Source organism: Megachile rotundata, chromosome 4 (genome assembly GCF_050947335.1).
Source record: "Megachile rotundata isolate GNS110a chromosome 4, iyMegRotu1, whole genome shotgun sequence".
Classification (NCBI taxonomy): Eukaryota; Metazoa; Arthropoda; class Insecta; order Hymenoptera; family Megachilidae; genus Megachile; species Megachile rotundata.
Window position 1 is genome coordinate 16,653,243 of NC_134986.1, and position 20,753 is coordinate 16,673,995.

The window sequence follows — 20,753 nt, forward strand, 5'->3', positions numbered from 1 at the left end:
TTTCAAAAATTTTAGTTCGATTTAAAATTATGCAAACTTTGACACATATTATAAAATGAAAATAAAAATACTTCCTATAATTTCAAAAATTTTAGTTCGATTTAAAATTATGCAAACTTTGACACATATTATAAAACGAAAATAAAAGTTCCTCCTATAACTCCGAAAATTTTAGTTCGTTTTAAAATTACGCAAATTTTTATACACTTCCCTATTATATTTATATGTTTTTTAATGTCTAATGTTATAGTAAGAAAAATATACGGAGGAATATAATTGCATGTGTAAATTTTGAATTATTTCGTCCCTGTCTTCCGTTAAGCGGTTAATCGACGATATATCGAAGCGCGAGATCGATAGCGCGCCGTGATCGATCAGCGGCGGCCAATCAGGTGCAGTGATTACGTAGCAGCGCGGGAACAATGCTAACCGGTCCGCTCGCGTGACACGTTATAAAATTGGTATATCGCGACACGTTGTTCGCATAAATTATCGTGTGACGCGTGTGTACGAACGATAAAGAAACAGGTTTCGATTGGAGTGCACGTATGATCGCAATACGGTTAAGTGGAGTGGGCGACAGTAAGGAAACATCCAGATCAGAGCTTCGCTGGTGAGTCGTTAAATATAAGAACGTAAAAATAGTCTATCTACGGTGTTAGAATTTCGGAAGCGACTGATCTAGATGGTCATAGAGAAGTTGAAATACTCACGTGTCTCTGTCAGGCCAGTTAACACACTATTCTCGTTCCTCCGTTGAGGCACGAAAGCACCAAGTGACGTCAGTGGAAGATCACAAGTTCCGTAACACCCTCGGAATATCCTCGACGTTTATCCACACTCAGCTTTCCTGCAAGGAGCACCAAATATTTCCTTGTATCACACCTTTGTCCTTTTATGGGTCGTAACTCCTCGAGAAAAAAAACGAGAACAAGCTGTCACTCGCGCTAAGTATGCGATTCTCACTCCGACTCGCGTTACGTCGAAAATAGGTTATGGCGGCTCCGTTTCGCCGACGCGTTACGTATGTATAAAAGTAAAAAAAGAAAGACGTGGACGTTGGGAAGGTAAGATATGATTCTGTCCCGTTGCTGCTTGTCGCAACGACGTTCGCAGTGTGTCGTGTCAGTTCTCGAACGAAGCACCGTAACGAAAGAAACTCGTCCTTTGCGCGCACGCGTTACCGCACACACAAACACGGTATATATATATTTGTTACAGCGACATATAGGTATACATATATATTATGTATAACACGCGTGTCCCTGTAATGTCCTTCGTTCCGTGAGCAAACGTGTTTTTTTTTTTATTATTTTTTAGTTAGTCCACGTTTATCGTCACACGAGTTCACACGAACCGTCACTCGCGAGTGCCGCTGCGAGACTGAAACGCGGGGAAACATGTGCGGCCTCTTACATATTGCGCCGCATTACGGGGGAAATGGTCGAAAAGTGGGGGATGTCACAGATGCAACCATGGTGGGGGATAAATCCCACTCCGACTACCATAGTAGGGGTAACTGGCAAGGACGCGAGACCTCGACGTGTCGCGAACAACTTCACGTATATATGTATTACTTTTTTTCCTAGCACTTGTGCTCTTGCTTTTCACCGACCACGACGTTGATAACGGGAAGTTATCGGAAGCCACTTCTCTCGCGAGCTCCGGAATTGCTCGGGAAAGAAAAAGGAATTTGGACGATGCTCTCTTCCAACGTGATACACGAGGATGATGAAAATACAGCTTGTTCTCTTTTTTGTTTGTGCAATTCATAAATCTTCGACTGTAGTTAAAATAATCCGTTGAATTTACACTACGTGATGTTTATTCTCATATGAATTTAATGAAATATGAATACATATGTACATGATGTATGCGGTTGAAATTGTGTACATTATTTGTATTACGACAAACTATTTAATGTTATAATTATGAAGGATAAAGTGACAGTCAATTATAGCGTGTCTTGCCACGCACGACTATTTCTACTGTGGCGGTCAACGCCGTAACACGGCCGCCACAGTAGAAATAGCCAGTATCTAGTACGACATACTATTAAGCTTACATATCGAATGACGCGTTTCGAAACGTGGAGAGCAGAGATAGTAATCTAATTAATGGTTAAAGATTACGATTAAGCGATGTCGAGTAGACTGCAGACGCTTGCGATTATCAAGATCTGCGCAATAAATCCTGTAATCTATGAGATCCAATCTATAAATTAAATGACTTATGTTAATTCTGCAGACTTTTTATCGTAAGTATATAAATATTACTGTCTATTTAATACATTGGGGATAAAGTACTCAAAGTAATTATTATTGAATAATACAATTCTATCAGGTTTATGAATACCATTGTTTAAGAAAGATGTTTGAAGCGGCTTACAAAGGAAAAGAACGGGTACCTTGTATTTTTCCGTACAGAGTATTTCACAAAAAAAAATATACAACAGAAAAACCGTAGACTCTGAACATATAGAAAATTCCAATTTTTTTATAGATAATGTACATTGGATATTCGCTAATAAACAGTGCTAACAATTAGCTATAAATCAGTTGATTAGTTGTATTCACAGGAAAGCTAAGTTGTATCAATACTGGGGAAACGTTTATGTAATCGTTTTCAGTATTCAACTTACAAATTGATCGTAAGCTTCTATACTTCTCTGTTACAAAATTTTGTAAGATGTTACATGATTCGAAATTATTCGATGTAAACAATCAGACTATTATCAAAAGCTTCAGACAGCTTTCTGTAGAATTCAAGACCTACATAGATGCAACATAGACACCACTTTGTGATATTTTTATGTTATGAAATTGTGTCGCCTGTTTCCAAACTGGTCATTGTTTACTGCAACTGGCAACCCGCCATTTAGCATTAGGCCATTGATGAAAGGTTTATATAGTGACTTTCATAAAACTTCGAGCTACGAATTAATACACTATAAATACCGTTTGGTGGTGCTTTTATGCGAGCAAATTGTGTCGGACGCTACGCGTTTCCAAAATGATTATCGTTTCCTGTAACTGGCAATCAGCCATTTTGTATCGCGGCTATTAGCGACAAGTTTGTCTAGTTATCTTCGTTAAACTCGGAGTTCCAAATTGATATTGCATAAATGTCACTTTACGGCACTTCTATCTGATCGAATCGCGTCCCTTCGAAGTTGATCGATCGATTACCGTATTTAATCGAAAACTGTAACTATCGTATTCCGAATGAACACAATTATACCGTGTCGTGTTGCACGTTTCGTGTGTGCCAGTAAACGTTAATCGCGTCTCGATCGGGTAACCTTGATTCACTTAGACGAGCTAGCAGCCAAACGCGCAGGAAGTCCGCTATCTAAAGACGATCGCGACAAATCGTAAGGTAGATTCGTATCGTGACTTCCGCGATGAGGTAAGACCCAACAGGCATAATCGTGATCGCGTCGGGGAGCAGTTCATGTTTTTTTATGTCCGTAACGAAAGGGAAGGAGTTTCAATTACGGCGGGAACGCTTGCAAATCGCTCTGTCGTATTTGACGCGATCGATTCGCCGGCTGAAATTATTCGATCAAACTTTCATTCGACGTCAATCCTCGAACGCTATGTTTTATTTCCGATCGTTTGTTTTTGTACGAACGCTCAATACCGTATCGTTATTTCCCTCATTAATTATTCGCACTCGCATTCTCAATTTCGATTCGAATATGTTCAACAGCTTCGTTGTGGAATAATTAATTTGCTTTTTGCGATTCTGCAAATCCACCTGTTATGTCTGTATTTTTCTCAATACACTTGTACTATAAATATATGAACGAAAGGTATGAATGACTTCGTCGAAAATAAATTGTACAAATCTATGAGATCCTCTGGACCTTCATTATAAAACATATTAAATGAGACTTTGTATCAGATATTAATGGCTTAATTTATATAAACTCCATAATGAACAAAGAATTTCATTTTTGAAATCAGCTTATGAAAACAAATATAAATTGTACTTGGCATCTCATAAACGATTTTCTCTTCGGACAATTTTTTAAAACACGAAAGGGTGGTTTCCTTATAAGCGAGTCCTCGGCTTAACCTTTCGAGATTAATCTTGACAAATTTGGCGATCCTGACAGGGGGAATATCGTCGAAATAAAAACATGTTGCGCAACGCGGTAAAGAGCGTTCCGCAAAAAGTGATTATATAAACTTATAATAAATACGTCGAAGTTGCGTAGAATAGAAACGAAAAAAGAAAGCGTCAGTTGCGTGCTGGCAATGTGATTCGCAAGATGGCGCGGAAAACATTTGCGAGAGCACGATCTTGTAGTATAAAATGAAAAATTACTTGTGCTAAGCTTCTGCAGTTATAATAGCGTTACATTAATAAAATATTTAATGAAATTATTAATAACATTGCACGAAATGTATTGATATTCACCGTGAAAAAGAATGATAATGATTTATCAGAAAAGTAAGTAATTTAATAATAAAAATAAGTAATTTACTAGGAGAATAGAGTAAGTAATTTATTGTAAAAAAAAAGTCTACACCCTCCGCTTTTAAACGCCGTTCTCCCTCGTCAGGTGTATTTTTATCGAATTACACGGTCACCGTGTGTCTTTTTAACGTCCCCCGATGTAACACATGCCATTCAAAGTATCAAATAAAATGTGTCACGCGTACAAAAGGGCACACGCACGGGCGCACACTCGGTGTTGCAGGGATCAAGTATATGGAAAGTTCAACAGGAAGAAAATATCAACACGTGTGTAAGAACGCATACACCCTTCCTCCCTTCGACTTCTTTCACGCGTGCCTTTGAAAGGTCCCGTGAAAAGCGGTAAATAAAGTACGGAGTCGCAGTGTCCGTCAACTCGCTTCTAGATCGTTTAACTATTCGTGGTATCTCCTGTCTTATATACCTTTTCTTACCCAACGGTTCGTCGTCGTCCGTTGAAAACTTTGCTCCTCGCTTTTCCCAACCCTTCTGTCCGCGCTCCATTCAATTCGGTTTCCTTCCCGACGATATCGATCGCGTTTCTTTTTTTCCACTTACGGCCTTTTCCTTTATCAATTCTTCTCGACACGCTACCGTTGTTTTATTCCTTCCCCTCGTTTGCACACCTTCCGTTTTATTCCTCTTTTCCGAGCTTGGATAGAAATAAGTAAAATATTTTATTTCAGTTACTATCATTAACGTTAACTTTTTACTAGCTATACATCTTCGATTACCATATGATAATTATTTGTATATTTCAAAACAGATTCTGAAACAATCATCATTTCTGACAATTTTAGAAATGAATCAATTTGTAGTTCATCATATTTCCTTCTCACATGTTATTTTTATAAGAAAGTTAGGATCGATTGAACCTCGGTAGCAAACGTGTTAATGAAATTATTGATACACGATATCAATAAGGTGTCGATACTGTGTTGACAACTGTCGCCATACATGTAGCATTTGTAACGCGTAGAACGGGCAGTAATGCAACGGGAGGTTATACAACGCGATAGCGACGCACGTGGTAACGTTCAAGGTTATACAACGTAGCAATGCAACGCGAGATTATACAACGTGAAGCAATGCAGTGCGTAACGATAACGCGTGGAGATATAAAAACATACAATACATGGAACGTACAATTATACAACATAGAACTGTACAACGCAAAATGCAATATAATGCTCCACAACTGCACTGCAACGTAAAGCTATACAAAATGCAATATGAAGCTAGAAACGAGCAAAAATCTGACACGGGCTATAACAGAAATTCGAGGCTATAAAACGGGACGGGGAGAACCTTGTTCAAAAAAGACCTCATGCGAAACACGTCGAATTCCCCATGAAAGAAAACAATTATATTAATTAATATACACTGACACCATTTATAGCGGATTATCTAAATAAAATTGCAATTCAGAAAGACTTAAAAGCGGTGACGAAGCACTCGCCGCTCATCAAAATTGCTCCGATTTCTAAGCACGTGTCGCTATCGCATAAATATACCGAGAAGCCTGTTCTGTCTTTTATAGCATCATATTTTAACCTTTCCATACCCGTTGGCTACCCCCGGGCCCCTCCCTTCCGGTTTCCAGTAGCTCGACGGTCCGGACGCTCCGACGTTCCCGGCTCTCGGTTTTCCTTTCCTTTGTTGCATCAGTAAACAGGTTAGCCAATTTTTCTGGCGCAGGAAGCAGGAACGTGAGAGAAGCACTGGAATAAGAATGTGCACGGCTCGATGGCGGGGATAGGCGTGCAACTTTAACGTACAATACAAACGAGCCGTGCAGCAGGTACAGTACACACAATACACACGGGTGTACGTGTCGTGCATATTGTTCGAGCAGGTTTTTCGACCGAGATTAAGAGCAAGCACGTAGCACTGTACACGAGTCCCGGCTAAGTATGCCAAGGATTACCGGTATGAACTTTTACGTACTGCCTACGAATGCAATGATCCGATAAGACGTGCCGAGAGCAGGAAACCGGTGTTACGCCGTTAAGATATGACGGACGACAAATTAACGAGGATCGACGCCGTTATTGTCGCCTCAGGAATATCTCCTTTTTTAAACGTAGGACAGATCTTACTTTCGTCAGCTTCTGATGAAAGTCATATCTTTTGATACGCTTCGATACCGTACATACATAATTAACGAATTTGTACGGTACTGATAAAGAGATAAACGCTATCGGTTTTGTATACTCGATGGACTTCATTTTTGGACATGTGCAATTGTCGAATCAGTGATTTACTATATTCTGAAATTTTTTTATTTGAAGTATTTAGGCGATCAACTGATTTTTAGATCTCAAGTTTCTACATTTTCGGAATTTTTTAATTCTTAAATTTCTGAATGTTTAAAATCAGCTTATGTCTTGATGCCTCCAAGTTCTCCAATTTTCTAATTTTTCAATTTTCAAGCTTCCAAATCTTCAAACTTCCAAATCATCATCCCTAAATCTCTAAATACCTACATCTCCAAACTGGCACCAATTTCATAATTAACCTATAATAATCGTTTTCCCTCTACATCCGCTAGTTGCTAATTATAAGCAAACGTTAGTCGGAAATGGAAAAATTCGTTTCCTTGATGTAGCGTCGAGAGCGCAGAAGAAACGGAAACAATTCGTTGCCGGTTGCAATGGTTATTTTCACCTTGAACACGTCGGGCTTAATTAATCGCTAAATTCTTTGTTTCCGTTCGTCGCGCGATCACGCATAAAACAAGCAACTCTGTTAATTAAGAAACGAAATTTCTCGAGGATTAAGTACCGCGTGAATCATTTTGTTTTTAGACGAGACAATAAACGATTACTTTTACCAAGAAATTGATTGATCGTAGGACCAGGGATTTACACGAGTGGGCCGAAATCGTTGATAAACCGTGGTTTGATTAACGGTCGGCGATAAACGAACCGGTAATCGCGTTTGTCCTTTGCCGAAGTCGCCTCGTAACGAGTTTCTACTTTTCCACGTGCTTCGTGCTTCGTGGTCACGGCCAATCGGCTCGGAACACGTGTATTTGGTATTTGTTTGCCTGCTGTCAGTATTTTACGTAACACGGTACTTCACTTTTGTTTATTCGACTCACCGTAAATAGTGTTTCGCAAATTGTGACGATTCGAGAACGGTACCGTTTTCTTTTCACTTTATTGCCGCTGCGTGGTGCAACGGGCATGGGAAGATCGAGTGCATGCACGACTGTCAACAGTGACATGCATGATAAGTGCAGTGAATTTGACAATTTGGAGACTTAAGAATTCGGAGAGTTTTAAGGTTTAGGGATTTGTGGAAGTTAAAAGAAGTTGAAAGTTAAGGACATGAAAACTTGAAATTTACAAATGTGTGAAATTTTAAACTTCAATTTTAGAATTCAAGAAATTCAATTTTAGAAATCTGACAATATAAAAATTAAGAAATTGTTTAATCTTCGAAATATCACTTATGAGAAAATTGTTGAGAACCAAAAAGGAAGTTCTGGATGGTTCCTAATGGTCATCTGTCACGTGGCGAATCGAGGCCATCGATATCGAGCTGTTCGAAGACAAAGTACATATTTCGAGATATCGCTAGTCTTTCTCGAACGATTCGACGCAAAAATCCTCCGTTGTTCCCCGAGCACGCGGAAACGTGAGGCGAGATAAAAATACATTTGCGAAAATTCGAAGCGAGAAATGTTTCTCGATCGCGCAAAGTCAAATATTTGCGCGGAACCGGTACCAACTCGAGCGAACGCGATTGCGTAAAATTCGCGTAAAAATCCCTAGTCTCTTTTGTACCGTTCCGACTATCCAGCTATCGTTGAACTACCTGAAAGAAGAGCGTGATGCGAAGAAATAGGTATTTGGCGAATTTCTCTTGTCGCTAACCGATAACGATTCGGATTCGTTGTTTCGATGGAATTTTTGCGCGTTTCACAATTTTAACTTGATAAGATTAAATCGTACCATTGTTACGTTTACATTTTCTAGCCGCACATTTTTGTTACCAATCTACAGTGTTACTTACAGTGTTAAAAATAAACATACAAGAAGCGTTTGTTTTAAGAAAATTATGTATCTAAACACAGAATACTACAGCTTTTATCATGTTGCTATTTCAGCAGAAGAAACAACGAATGTTTCAGCGATGAATGTTTATCAATATCACAATATTTTATTAATACGATATGGCTCGATCGATTTCGTATTTGAAGCAGTTCCACGTAAATCACATAGCAACATTCGATCCGTCGATGATCGATCGACTCGTATCAAAAACTCGTATCGATCTAAGAAATCGAATTCGATCGACGTTTTTTCCGTATCCGATCTTTGACACCGATTTTCAATTAGGTCATACTCGTCATTGTATTTTTACAAACCTGCGTTCTGTAACTGTAATATTTACGCAGTTAACTTGATTATTCCTTCCATTTTTTGCTGAGCCTATTTCTTATTGAAAAAACGTGTAATGTTTATATATTCATAAACACAGCGTACATATTACTATTTTTCATATTATAGAATTGACGCATAGATACGCAATTCGTGGAATTCAGAAGGAAAGATGTTTATGTCATCGATTTTGCATCTCGTTAGAGCGTGACGCGTTTCGCTAGGAGAAAATTGATTGATAACTCGTGCTCAGGGTAAATAAAAGCGCAGTTTAGTAGCAGCTCTTCCGCTTAACGTCGTCACGACGTTACTCTTTAACGTCGAACGAATCGTGATCTCATCCTCTCGTGACAAGCTAATTATTCGGTACTCTATTATTCAATTCCCTTGGTTAATCTATATTCGAGTTAATCGAAATGTTTACACGTCATCCTCCTTCAAATTACCTATCGAATATTTTCAATTTACGACTCTTAAATTTTATTAGACTCTGAACTTTCTTCTCCCATTTTCAACAATGTTACCTGAACTAGGAAATGACTTCGAAATTGTCTTCTATTGTTAGAATACTTCAACTTCTGAAGACGTCATTATAAAAATTGCAACTTCATAATACCATCATTGCAACGCAGTTATTACAAGTGCATGCCTTATCAGGAAATTGCAGATTTAATAAAGCAACATCTGCACTTTCAGACTGATTTATTACATCCTAATTGAACAACGTAACTGATTTCCTTGCACGCAGTTTTCTTGCGTCACAATTTTCGGAACAATAAAAGTTATTCCGTTTCGTAATTCCGATCATTTATGTCGCTGAACTATATCGAAAATTGCGTATGCGAAGTTTCAAATTCTTTTACGAACGCACGCCGCAGGCAATAAACTTTTATAACTTCAGCTCGCGTGCGGTATTTTTTAATAAAACCCTCAAATTTCACGCATGAAACGCTATAAAATGGTATCTGGAACATTATTCGAGATATGATTTTTTTTTTTCGAAAAAAATGAAAACATTCCGATTCAAGTTCGAACAATGTCAGAGGCGATAATTTTAGAAGTCCGTGAAATTCGAAAGGTGAAAATTCTGATATTTGATTGTGGTTTAGGAAATTTTGTGCTGAAAATAATTTTTCGAACAAAATGAAAAAATATTCCATATTTATGTTATAGTAGAGCAAGTATACCGATGATTGATCTATTCTTCGTATACATTGAAGAAATAATTAATATTCTGTTCAATGTTATAATTATTAAACCTGTCACTAGTGAACGTTTGTTAGCAACACTTGTAAAGAATCATTTCGAATAAACATTATTAGTATGATATTCAATAAATATAAATACAGTTGATAGTCATTTATTCTTCACTTCTCTTCAAATATATTTTCTGTCACCTTTGCGAATGTAATTATTCTTGACCAAACCTTATCAAATTAGATGAAATCAATTGAGTTAAGTTTATAATTTAATATCTCTCTAAAAGTCAACAAAATTTATGGTTCACCGCATGTCACCAAATTTATGGTTCACCAACCCCTCTTTGAATATGACGCACTCACGCTTCAACTCTGACAAACCTCAACTTTTGAATAGCCTTCAAAAGTTCAAGTCCTACATTTTCACAGTAAAGAATTAGTGCACAAAAATTTGTTTCTTCATTTTAATATTTTATCTCTACTTCTGATCTAACGCAGGAAAAACAAATTTTTGTCCACAAGATAGTGGTAAGAGGTAAAAGAAGACGTTCGATGATATACTGGTTGCGAACGATGAAACAGCAAGTTTAGCGGCACGCGTGGCGTTCAATTAACGAGAAAACCCGGTCGGGTCCACGTGACCGGTTGGATTAATGATCGTACGACAGTCAGTTATGTTCTCCGCGTAATTCGTCTAAGAAGCACAAGCCTGTCACGGTCATTCACGAAGAAGTCGGATCTAGATTAAGGCGGATCCGCGGCGAACCGGAGCGGAGGCAGCCGCGTACGTACGCGAGTGAACCGGTTCACTCGATTTCATTCATTTGCCGGATAATCGTTGTGTTCCTGTTTGCGGCACAGGGACGTACCATCGTCGGTGCACGCACTCAAGGTCTCGGCTTCCGTACTCTACACTCTTTTCCTGCCGCGGAAGCCGAGTTTCCTCCTATCCGACACTTCCGCCAAATACCGACTCGTTTCTACTCGTTATCGGACACGTACAAACATTGTTAACGGTACAAACACTTTTTCAACTTATAATTTTCGATCGCCATTTCACATTCGATTTCTATGAACAAAATATTACATGAGATTGCTTTATGTAGTAGTCTATGTAGCAGTCTATTTGTAGTTCATTGGCGTAGCAATATGGGAGCTGCAATTTTTCTAATGTATTTTATTCATCAAGACCAGATTTCTTATGAAATTATAGTGCTAACAGAATCGTCGAGATCTAGGTGTTCAACTATTGTATTCTTCTGCTTTATTCTGATAATAACCCAGTTCATTAATCTTCCAAATTAGTGGACATCCACTTCTTGATCTGATTTTTTTACTATATAATATATTTCGTTGCTGTTAAAAAATTGGAAGTAGAACTATATTCCAAGCTGCCTAGGCTGCTACCTTGTAGAAGCTTAGTTCAAATGGCTTCTAAGCAATGCTAGCTCATGAAAAGTATACTAATACTAATAAGAAAAATATATGAGAACTAATACAACATTCTAAACTTCTAAATATTACACCAGAAATGAACTTTTCCATAAAATGATATAACTTTACAGCTGACTTTGCTATAAAATAAGTGATACAATATCTAAATGAACTCTTATGCAAACGTACGTCCAAATAACGTAACTATTAGCCTTAATTATTACATATTTCCAACGTTGTCGCGGTCGGACGAAAGCTATCTAAAGTAGTTTGAAAATGTACTCAGTCCATAAAAATTTGCATCGACAGAATATGATAAGCCTTAACGACAGAATAACTCGCAAAACGTACTGATAAATTTCTGCTTCTTAAAAATTGTTCGAAAGGTTATTTCACTACCACTAATACCTCGGAATGATAAATGTACACGTATGCACATTGTACCGTCGTATAATTTAGTCATTACTCGTATGGTAGTTATTATTCATACGGTATTCATATTCGCGTTCGATACGAATACAGTTTTGAATATAACATTTTTCCGCATATTACTTCTCATGTTTTTACAATGTTAAATAGAACTCTTTTTTGGACGTAACATCGTTCAATGTCATTGGATTCTATAGTAAAGTTAATTGGATTTCGTAATTTGTTGTATAAATATGGCGGAGGGATGGAAGAATTAATATCGGTATAATAGGTCAAATATTTGTTCATAAATTTGATTCTGTGATATTTTAATGTTAATCAATTAATTTGTTTTGAGATAATGTTAACATAGATGTAGTAATGGATTTGATTATTTATATTATTTTAAGAGTAACATTCTGAGAAGATATTAAATCTGTATGTAGAGAAGTGTAATGAATGTACATGTCTGAATATGCAGTATACAGGATGTCTAACAACTAGTATAGGTCCCTGAAATGGATGGTAGCTGACGTAATTCTGAATAAGATTTCCCTTTACAAAAATGGGGTACGAAGCTTCGTTTTTGAATTATTAAGGAAAAACACGAACCAATCAGAGCGCGAGGATCACGCATGCGCAGACGCGAGAGCGACAGCTTCAGTACACTAGTTGTGAGACGCCCTGTATCTTATAACACATGTATTTTAAAATGAACAGATATACATATGTATATGTCAGAATAAATGTATTTTTAAACGAATAAATAATATATGAACATATCTTGAAATGTATATATCTGAATAACATACTAAAAATGAATATATCTCAATAACACATATGAAATGAATATATTTACAATAAAGATATGGTGTACACCGAGAATTCAACGAGTTGCACGGGTGGAATCTGTCGAAAAGAAGTCGTAAAAGTTAGCGATCGAGAACAATGGACATTAACGATCCAGCATGCACACATACGCCGAAGCCAGCTCGCGTAAGGTCTCGCGATGACCGTGGCCGAAGCGAGGCGGATCGCGCGTGCACGCGTACGATCCGGCTGGAAATTTTATGATCGTCGTTGCGTCAGAGGACGATACGCTTACAGAAATGGGTGAACCGAAGACCTTCGTCCATGGAAACTCGGACACCGTTCGCGAAGGACTCCAGGAAAATTTATGTCCATTCTCGATCGATGAATCGTACGATCGCAATTTTATAACTTTTCTCTTTCTCGCAACGATCTAACTTTTTCAGAACGAAGTGATTCGTGAGCCCTTTTCTGATAATGCCACGCGTGTGGGTACCAGAGACGTATACACGTGTTCCAGATGATAAGATTTATCTAATAAGAAAGAAGCTAACCTAAATGGTTATCTGGTAAGATAGGGTCAATCTGGAGGAGCTCGAATAGAGCTTCTTGAACTTTGAAATTCTTGATCCTTTCAATCTTCGAGATTGAAAATTCGTCGCGACAATATGTGCTCGAGGTCAACGTTAATTGTTGAGATATTCGAATTATCCGCCCCACGAGAGATTGGATAATAAAAAGTAAAAAGGCTTCTTTCACCAAGTAATTGAACCAATCAACGTCGAATCGTCTCACGAGTGGACGTTTTCTGTCGGTATTTTGTTTACCGTACCAACGTTCCGGTTTCGTTTTGTTACGAAACGTCCCAAGGAAATCGAACGATGTTATCGAAGCGGCACGACACTACTTTTTGGTAAACGATTTATGCATAATGTGAAATCAGGAAAATGTCCCGCTTATGTAAATGCTCAAAAAGCATAGAAATTGATCCTTTTCTTTGCAGTTGGGTGCAAAAATCTGCTGTAATACTTTGCATGAAAGACATGGCCGCTATCTCGTGTTAATTTCTGTTGATATTTTGTACATCTTTTTTAGTGTTTTGTATTAAGTATGCTCGTGTTTATCTCGCCTATGAATATCAACATATACATATGTATACATATTGTTCGCATATGCATATTGTTCACATATACATATTATTCACATATACATATTATTCACATATACATATTGTTCACATATGTATACATATACATCTTATTCGCATACATCGACCATATAACGATAGTCAGTTAAACTGCCTACTGGCAATATAGGAAACACAATTTAGCGAGTAAAATCTTACAAACTTACAAGTCGTGTGCAACTCCGCTGCAAAAAGCTTTCAATGAAAGCGTCACGACGTCGTGCGTTCGTTCGAACATTCTTTCGCGCGTTTTTCGTCCTCGAGAAAGTCGAGAATAAGAAGTCGAGCTATCATTCTTGATAGATTTATGTAACGCTAGACGGACAGCGAAGAAAATAGTCCTGCAAAAAGGTTTATGTAATGGTAAAAATGCGGATTATGTCAACAATGGACCGGTAACAATCACGTTGTTACTCATACTTACTAAAGATAAAAATATTCTGTTAATTTTGAATGCGGAAATTGCACACGAGGAGCTTTTAGTGGACTAATTCAGTAAATTTTTTTACAAGTACAGTAAAGTACTTGTAAAAATTCTAATTACTGTTTAAAGTTTGCTTGTTTATTATGAGTTATTTTTATTAAAAATTGTTCGGATTAAAAGTATGAAACGTTTCGTGTTCGTCAAATAAATTTGTGAAATTCGAGCGGGGAAGTCCTCTTGATATCACGTCTCACAATTACCACGCAATTATCGTTACGTATCGTAGCTACAAACGATTGTTCTAAATAAGGTTGCGATAAATCAACCAATAATGTATGCAAGAAACGAACATTTTTTCTACGTTTTCCCACTTCGCCAGCTTTACGTTGCTAATTACACATCGAGAAACGGTATTTCCTTCTCATTAATATTCCCTTCAGCTTCGTAATTTCTCGCCTTCGAACGCGCCGAACGATCCATGTTCCCGTGTTCGTTCCGTTTCCGTGTTCCCCCATTAATCGTCTCATTTTCCGACGTTCGCCGATGTTTCACACGCGAATTCATTTTACGAAATACGTCTTCATAAATCTTCCGACTTTTAGTTTCTTCGATAATAATTTATGCATTGATTACACTACTTCGTGATCCTATCTTGTTAATATTTGTTCATCTCGTAATTAAAGATTATACAAGATCCCTAACTGAAGATTACAGATTCAGAGGTCTCTCAAAATGTTTCGAAATGAAACGCTTTCTAATGATTCGATTATATTAAACTTGTCGTATCAATCAAGCTGGAGATACAGGAAAAAATTGCGCAAAGAAAATCTATCCGAAAACGTTGAAATCCTCGAGCAAGGTATCTCTTGACGGGCTCATTAATAATCGTAGGTCCTCCAGGGGTCAGGTGGTCATCGAGGTACATGTTGGAACACGAATGGTATTCGAGAAGGGAGTACAAGAGTTTCCACATCTTCACGGGCACGATGTTGCAAAAGCAGAATTCTTGCAATCGTTTCCATCCCACTCGTCAGAGAAGTGATTAGCATAATAGATTTACACCTAACGCCTGATATTTCTCAAGCCGAGAAGCCATTCTTCTTTTTATATTTCCCGCTCTTGAACTTCTCGAAATGTCACCGTGTACTGATACCAGGCGTTTCGTAACATTGTATCGTCGAGGAAAATTGCACGTGGTTTTTCTCGCGAAAATTTTCATGGTTGCTATCGGTATTTAACAGCGAAGTGAAGTATGTACTTGACTAGTGCTTTCGTGGATTGATTCGTCAGATTCTGGAATGAAGTCGAGTGAATTGTGATGTCATCGTGCGTTTTATTGCCACGTGTCGTTACATTTTTACGCGTTAAGTATTCATATAACTAGATTTCTGCGCGGTAGATTTTTACGCGTTAGACGTTGACATGTTAGATATTTATGTGTTGTGGCAATACATATTAGATTTCTGTGCATTAGGATTTTCTTAATTAGATTTCCACACGTTAGATTTTGTTGCGTTATATTAATACAGGTTATACTATCACTCATGTAACTGTAACATATTATGTATATCGTCACGCAATATGTCTCTATGCGCTCTATTTTCACGCGCTATATTTCCACGCGTTTTATCTTCACGCATTACACCTCCACGCTCCCTATCTCCACGCGTTATACTTCCAAGCGCTCTATCTTCAAGCGCTATATCTCCACGCGCTGTATCTCCACGCGTTATACTTCCACGCGCCCTATCTTCACGCGTTATACCTCCACGCGTTATACTTCCAAGCGCCCTATCTTCAAGCGCTATACCTCCACGCGCTCTATCTCCACGCGTTATACTTCCACGCGCCCTATCTTCACGCGTTATACCTCCACGCTCCCTATCTCCACGCGTTATACTTCCAAGCGCCCTATCTTCAAGCGCTATATCTCCACGCGCTCTATCTCCACGCGTTATACTTCCACGCGCCCTATCTTCACGCGTTATACCTCCACGCGTCCTATCCCCACGCGTTATACTTCCAAGCGCCCTATCTTCAAGCGCTATGCCTCCACGCGCCCTATCTCCACGAGTTATACTTCCACGCGACCTATTTTCACGCGCTATACCTCCACGCGCCCTATCTCCACGCGCCCTATCTCCACGCGTCCTATCTCCACGAATTATACTTCCACGCGCCCTATCTTCACGCGCTATACCTCTACGCACCCTATCTCCACGCGTTATACTTCCAAGCGCCCTATCTTCAAGGGCTATACCTCCACGCGCCCTATCTTCACGCGCTCTATTTTCACGCACTTTATCTTCACGCAAACTAGCTCTAAAAACTAACTCCTTTAAACTCCACAATCCCCACGATTGCATAGACATACTCTCATATTTATCACTAAACTCCATACAGTGCCGTCCCATCAGAAACGAAGAACCAACAACAAATGAATGAAAGTAGAAACAGAACTGACATATACTTTGATCTCCTCAGTATATCAATTTGAAAGTTTCACGTTAGAAATACTTTAAAAAGTAGAGTTACACAGTCATCAAATAGCCATAATTTAAAATGATCGTGATTTCAATCTGGAGGTGTCTTTTATCGCTTTCATCTCATGTTTTTCGGTTATTGATACCGGCCTATGTTGATTAGCTCGACGTCTTCGTACGCACATTTTGATTCATGAATAATTAATACGATTCGAGGCGGTTGTTTGTTGAATGAAAGTTGAATGAAATGATTCCAGGAACAAGTTAGTGAATATTCTTTATCGTTTTCCGTGAAAGGAATAATATCCTGAAATTGACGGAAGTGTATTTGCAATTTTCTGAAGTTCTTTAACGTAGACACTTTTAATGCCACGCAACGCATTCTGTAATTATTTACGAAACAACGTGGACGGATGTTGATGTATACAGTCACGATTCTGTTCCCCTTTCCTTAATTCTTCTTATGTAATTTTATTTCCCGTTTTTCGATTACATGACAATCACGTAACAATCCGATGTCTAAACATTGCTGCTCTTGTATGAATTTTATTAGTCTTTCAATTTTTCGTTTGAACTGAACAATCTTTTCAGACTGATAGTTATCGATAATAGTTATAACAATACAAAGTCTTTCAATAAATTTTATTTCCGATAGGTTAATTACTCGACTGTCAAAAAATGAAAATGTCAGCAGTCTTTGTTGAAACGTGAATTTTGTTTTCCTTGGAACAAGGTCACAATCGTCGAACAAAAAAACACATTTCGTTTCGCAAAGAATAAGTTTAAACAAACGTATCAAGTTTCGAGTGGACAGAACTTTGATTGGAACATTAAAACTTTGCTACCCGGTTATCACGCGTACACTGGGTTTCTGGTCTGCGATAAGGCCAGCCACGCATTTCTATAATCCAGATAAAAGGTCAATCTCCGTTTTCCCACTTATCTCTGAGTTATTCCAAAAATTCGAATACAACAGAGATCAGTCGTTATATTTGTAAACTTCACTTACGTAAAATATTGCTTTCTATCGTGAGAATATTCTTCTTTGAATAAAATTCAGAAAAGGTTAGCTGAATATTAAAATTTTCATTATTTAATTTTAAGTGGAGGAGACGAATTTGCAGGTATTTTACTTTGAAATTAAACTGCGGTTATTCATAAACGCATCATGTAAAATTTGTATTAATTCTGATATTGTTCAATATTTTATGAGAACTTATAATACAATATTGAACTAATATACTAATATAGAAATTTTTCTGTAAAATTACAAGAGCCATTTTTATTTTCTCTTCCCATTACATTTATTTGAAGTAGGATATTATGTTATATTCCTTATGGAGCCACAATGATGAAACTTTTCCCCAAATCGAAAGAAATTAAAATGCAAAGCGTTCGAGGAATCAATAAGTGAACGATCGATCTTCGAGATCGTAAATGCATGCTTTCGAAGCTCATTAATCACTATGAACTCAGTTTGGCTCGTTGCTCAATGGAACTCTGGTCCTCGATGGTCCGAGAAACACGCGAGTGCGTCGTGGATAAAAAGTTTCCGTCAGTCGGCGAGAAAAAGCGAGAAGTTTAATTGAATTTATAATGGCCGCTCGTATTTACGTCAGTTCCGTTAACATGACTACAGAATTCTGTTTTCGATTCGATCATGTGTCCGTGCGTGACCCCTCGATGGGTCGAAAACGATTCGGTGTCACTTGGTGATTATGCCAATTGGGGGGATTTGAAAATAAATATATTAGGTTTAAGAGATACCAAGCGATGGGCATGAAATTAAAAAAATTCTTCAAATTCTTCAAATTCTTCAAATTTTGAAAATTCTGAAAATTCTGAAAAATCTAAAAATTCTGAAAAATCTAAAAATTCTGAAAATTCTGAAAAATCTAAAAATTCTGAAAATTCTGAAAGTTCTGAAAATTCTGAAAATTCTGAAAGTTCTTGAATTCTTAAAAAATTCTTAAATTCCTAAATGAAGTAAAAATGGAGTAATCAACGTTCATCATTTGAGTGATTTTTCAAACGAAAAACATTCTCATACTTATAAAGCGAATATCCACGTATTCAGATAAATTGATAAACATATATATCGTCTACATATAGGTTTTCTAGATAATGTTTACCGTGATATAAGGTTCTTGTGAAATTTCGAGTATCGCACATCGAAGACAAGAACTGCAGAGGACTTTCGAGATAATTAGAGGATCGCGAAGAATAAGGCAAATATTTCAATTTGCATAGTATGAGGATAACTTTTAAAATATTGATTACCTCATAGCAGATCCTTGGAATATCTGCTGTATATTCGCGGCGAGCCTAATCGATGAGATACATACGGTGATCAAATAAATAAATTTATTCTAGATAGAATAAAAACTAAATTGCTTCAGTCTGACAGCATACTTTTGAGGAGTTTCGATTAAATCTCTGGGTGATTAGAAATTTAATAATTGACTTAGTAATTCAATAAAGTTGATTATTAAATTTTTAATTTGACCATTGAGTTTGTAATTTGAACAAATTTTGAATAATTTGAAGAAACGCAGAGTGCTAGACGCAGGGAGTTGACATTCACCGATCGAAATCCATCGAGTTCTCTTCGACTTTCCGTCTTCGTTCAAAGTTCAAGTCGCTCGTATTCGATCGAACAGTGAACCGAGAACTCGATTATCGATTCGCACGTATTTACTTATCAGAAGGCAACCCACGCTCCCGTGTCTCGTACGACGAAACCTATTACACGATTCTTACGTAACGTCAACCTTGATTTTGAATAATTCACCACTCCGTTGGTGTTCGACATTCATCATTCGTTTTCTATTTTATAGAATCTCAGACATTTTATCTCCCTTGTGTAATCGGTTGCAATTGACAAATATTCGATCGCAACGTAAATCTTCGAGGTTATAGCGTGATGGACCCGACTAGTACAAACAACCGAGAAACTTTCAGAAAACGACTGTGCCCGATGCATATCTGATTAATAAACGCTCGAAAACATTTGCGCAAACAGATATCGCGATCAGCATTCCGTCGTTGATGATACTCATTAATATTTTAAAATGCAATTATCGACCGTTTAATCATCGGGACTTAACGCGGCCTCATCGAACGTGAATCTGCATAAGCAATCTCGAAATCATTCCACGCACGTTTCGTAACAATTATTGTTGCACACGATGCAAATATCGGTTCACAATCTAAACTGCGAAATAACGATTTTCGGTAGCATTTCTATACTTTATTTTATATAGATTTGCAATTTTAGGTCATCTGCTGTTTGTTCAATTTTTATATTTTCCACTTTTGGAAATTAAGCAAATTACGATTTTATATTTTGTATTACAAGTTACAATTTTATATTTTACATTGCAAGCTACAATTTTATATTTTATATTACAAGTTGCGATTTTATATTTTATATTACAAGTTGCAATTTTATATTTTATATTGCAAGTTAGGATTTTATATTTTATATTGCAAGTTACAATTTTATATTTTAAATTATGAATTACAATTTTATATTTTGAATTACAAGTTACAATTTTATGTTTTGAATTACAAGTTACAATTTTATATTTTGAATTACAAGTTACAATTTTATATTTTGAATTATAAATTACAATTTTATATTTTGAATTACAAATTACAATTTTATATTTTGAATTACAAGTTACAATTTTATATTTTAAATTACAAATTACAATTTTATATTTTGAATTACAAATTACAATTTTATATTCTGAATTACAAATTATAATTTTATATTTTGAATTACAAATTACAATTTTATATGTTGAATTACAAGTTACAATTTTATACGTTGAATTACAAATTATAATTTTATATTTTGAATTACAAATTACAATTTTATATGTTGAATTACAAGTTACAATTTTATATTTTGAATTACAAGTCACAATTTTA

At 36.9% G+C, this 20,753-nt stretch overlaps 1 protein-coding gene and 2 long non-coding RNA genes across 4 annotated transcripts in view; 1 reads left to right on the forward strand and 2 right to left on the reverse strand.

Annotated features, from left to right (window-relative positions):
* The window catches only part of LOC100883779 (uncharacterized), a 208,539-nt gene that overhangs the window by 149,329 nt on the left and 38,457 nt on the right, over nucleotides 1–20,753 (reverse strand). Inside the window, exon 2 of one of the 2 annotated variants that reach the window (XM_076530568.1) lies at nucleotides 714–850. The gene's annotated coding sequence lies outside the window, so the exon portion shown is untranslated. Of the gene's footprint in view, nucleotides 1–713; nucleotides 1,404–20,753 lie in introns of those variants that run through there. The other variant, XM_003703930.3, reaches the window with a different exon arrangement.
* The window catches only part of LOC143264257 (uncharacterized), a 113,601-nt gene continuing 93,268 nt past the window's right edge, over nucleotides 421–20,753 (forward strand). Inside the window, exon 1 of the long non-coding RNA XR_013037835.1 lies at nucleotides 421–613. This is a non-coding gene — a long non-coding RNA (uncharacterized LOC143264257). The remainder of the gene's footprint in view (nucleotides 614–20,753) is intronic.
* Nucleotides 4,521–20,753, reverse strand: part of LOC143264255 (uncharacterized) — a 111,555-nt gene continuing 95,322 nt past the window's right edge. The window contains exon 3 of the long non-coding RNA XR_013037831.1: nucleotides 4,521–5,137. This is a non-coding gene — a long non-coding RNA (uncharacterized LOC143264255). The remainder of the gene's footprint in view (nucleotides 5,138–20,753) is intronic.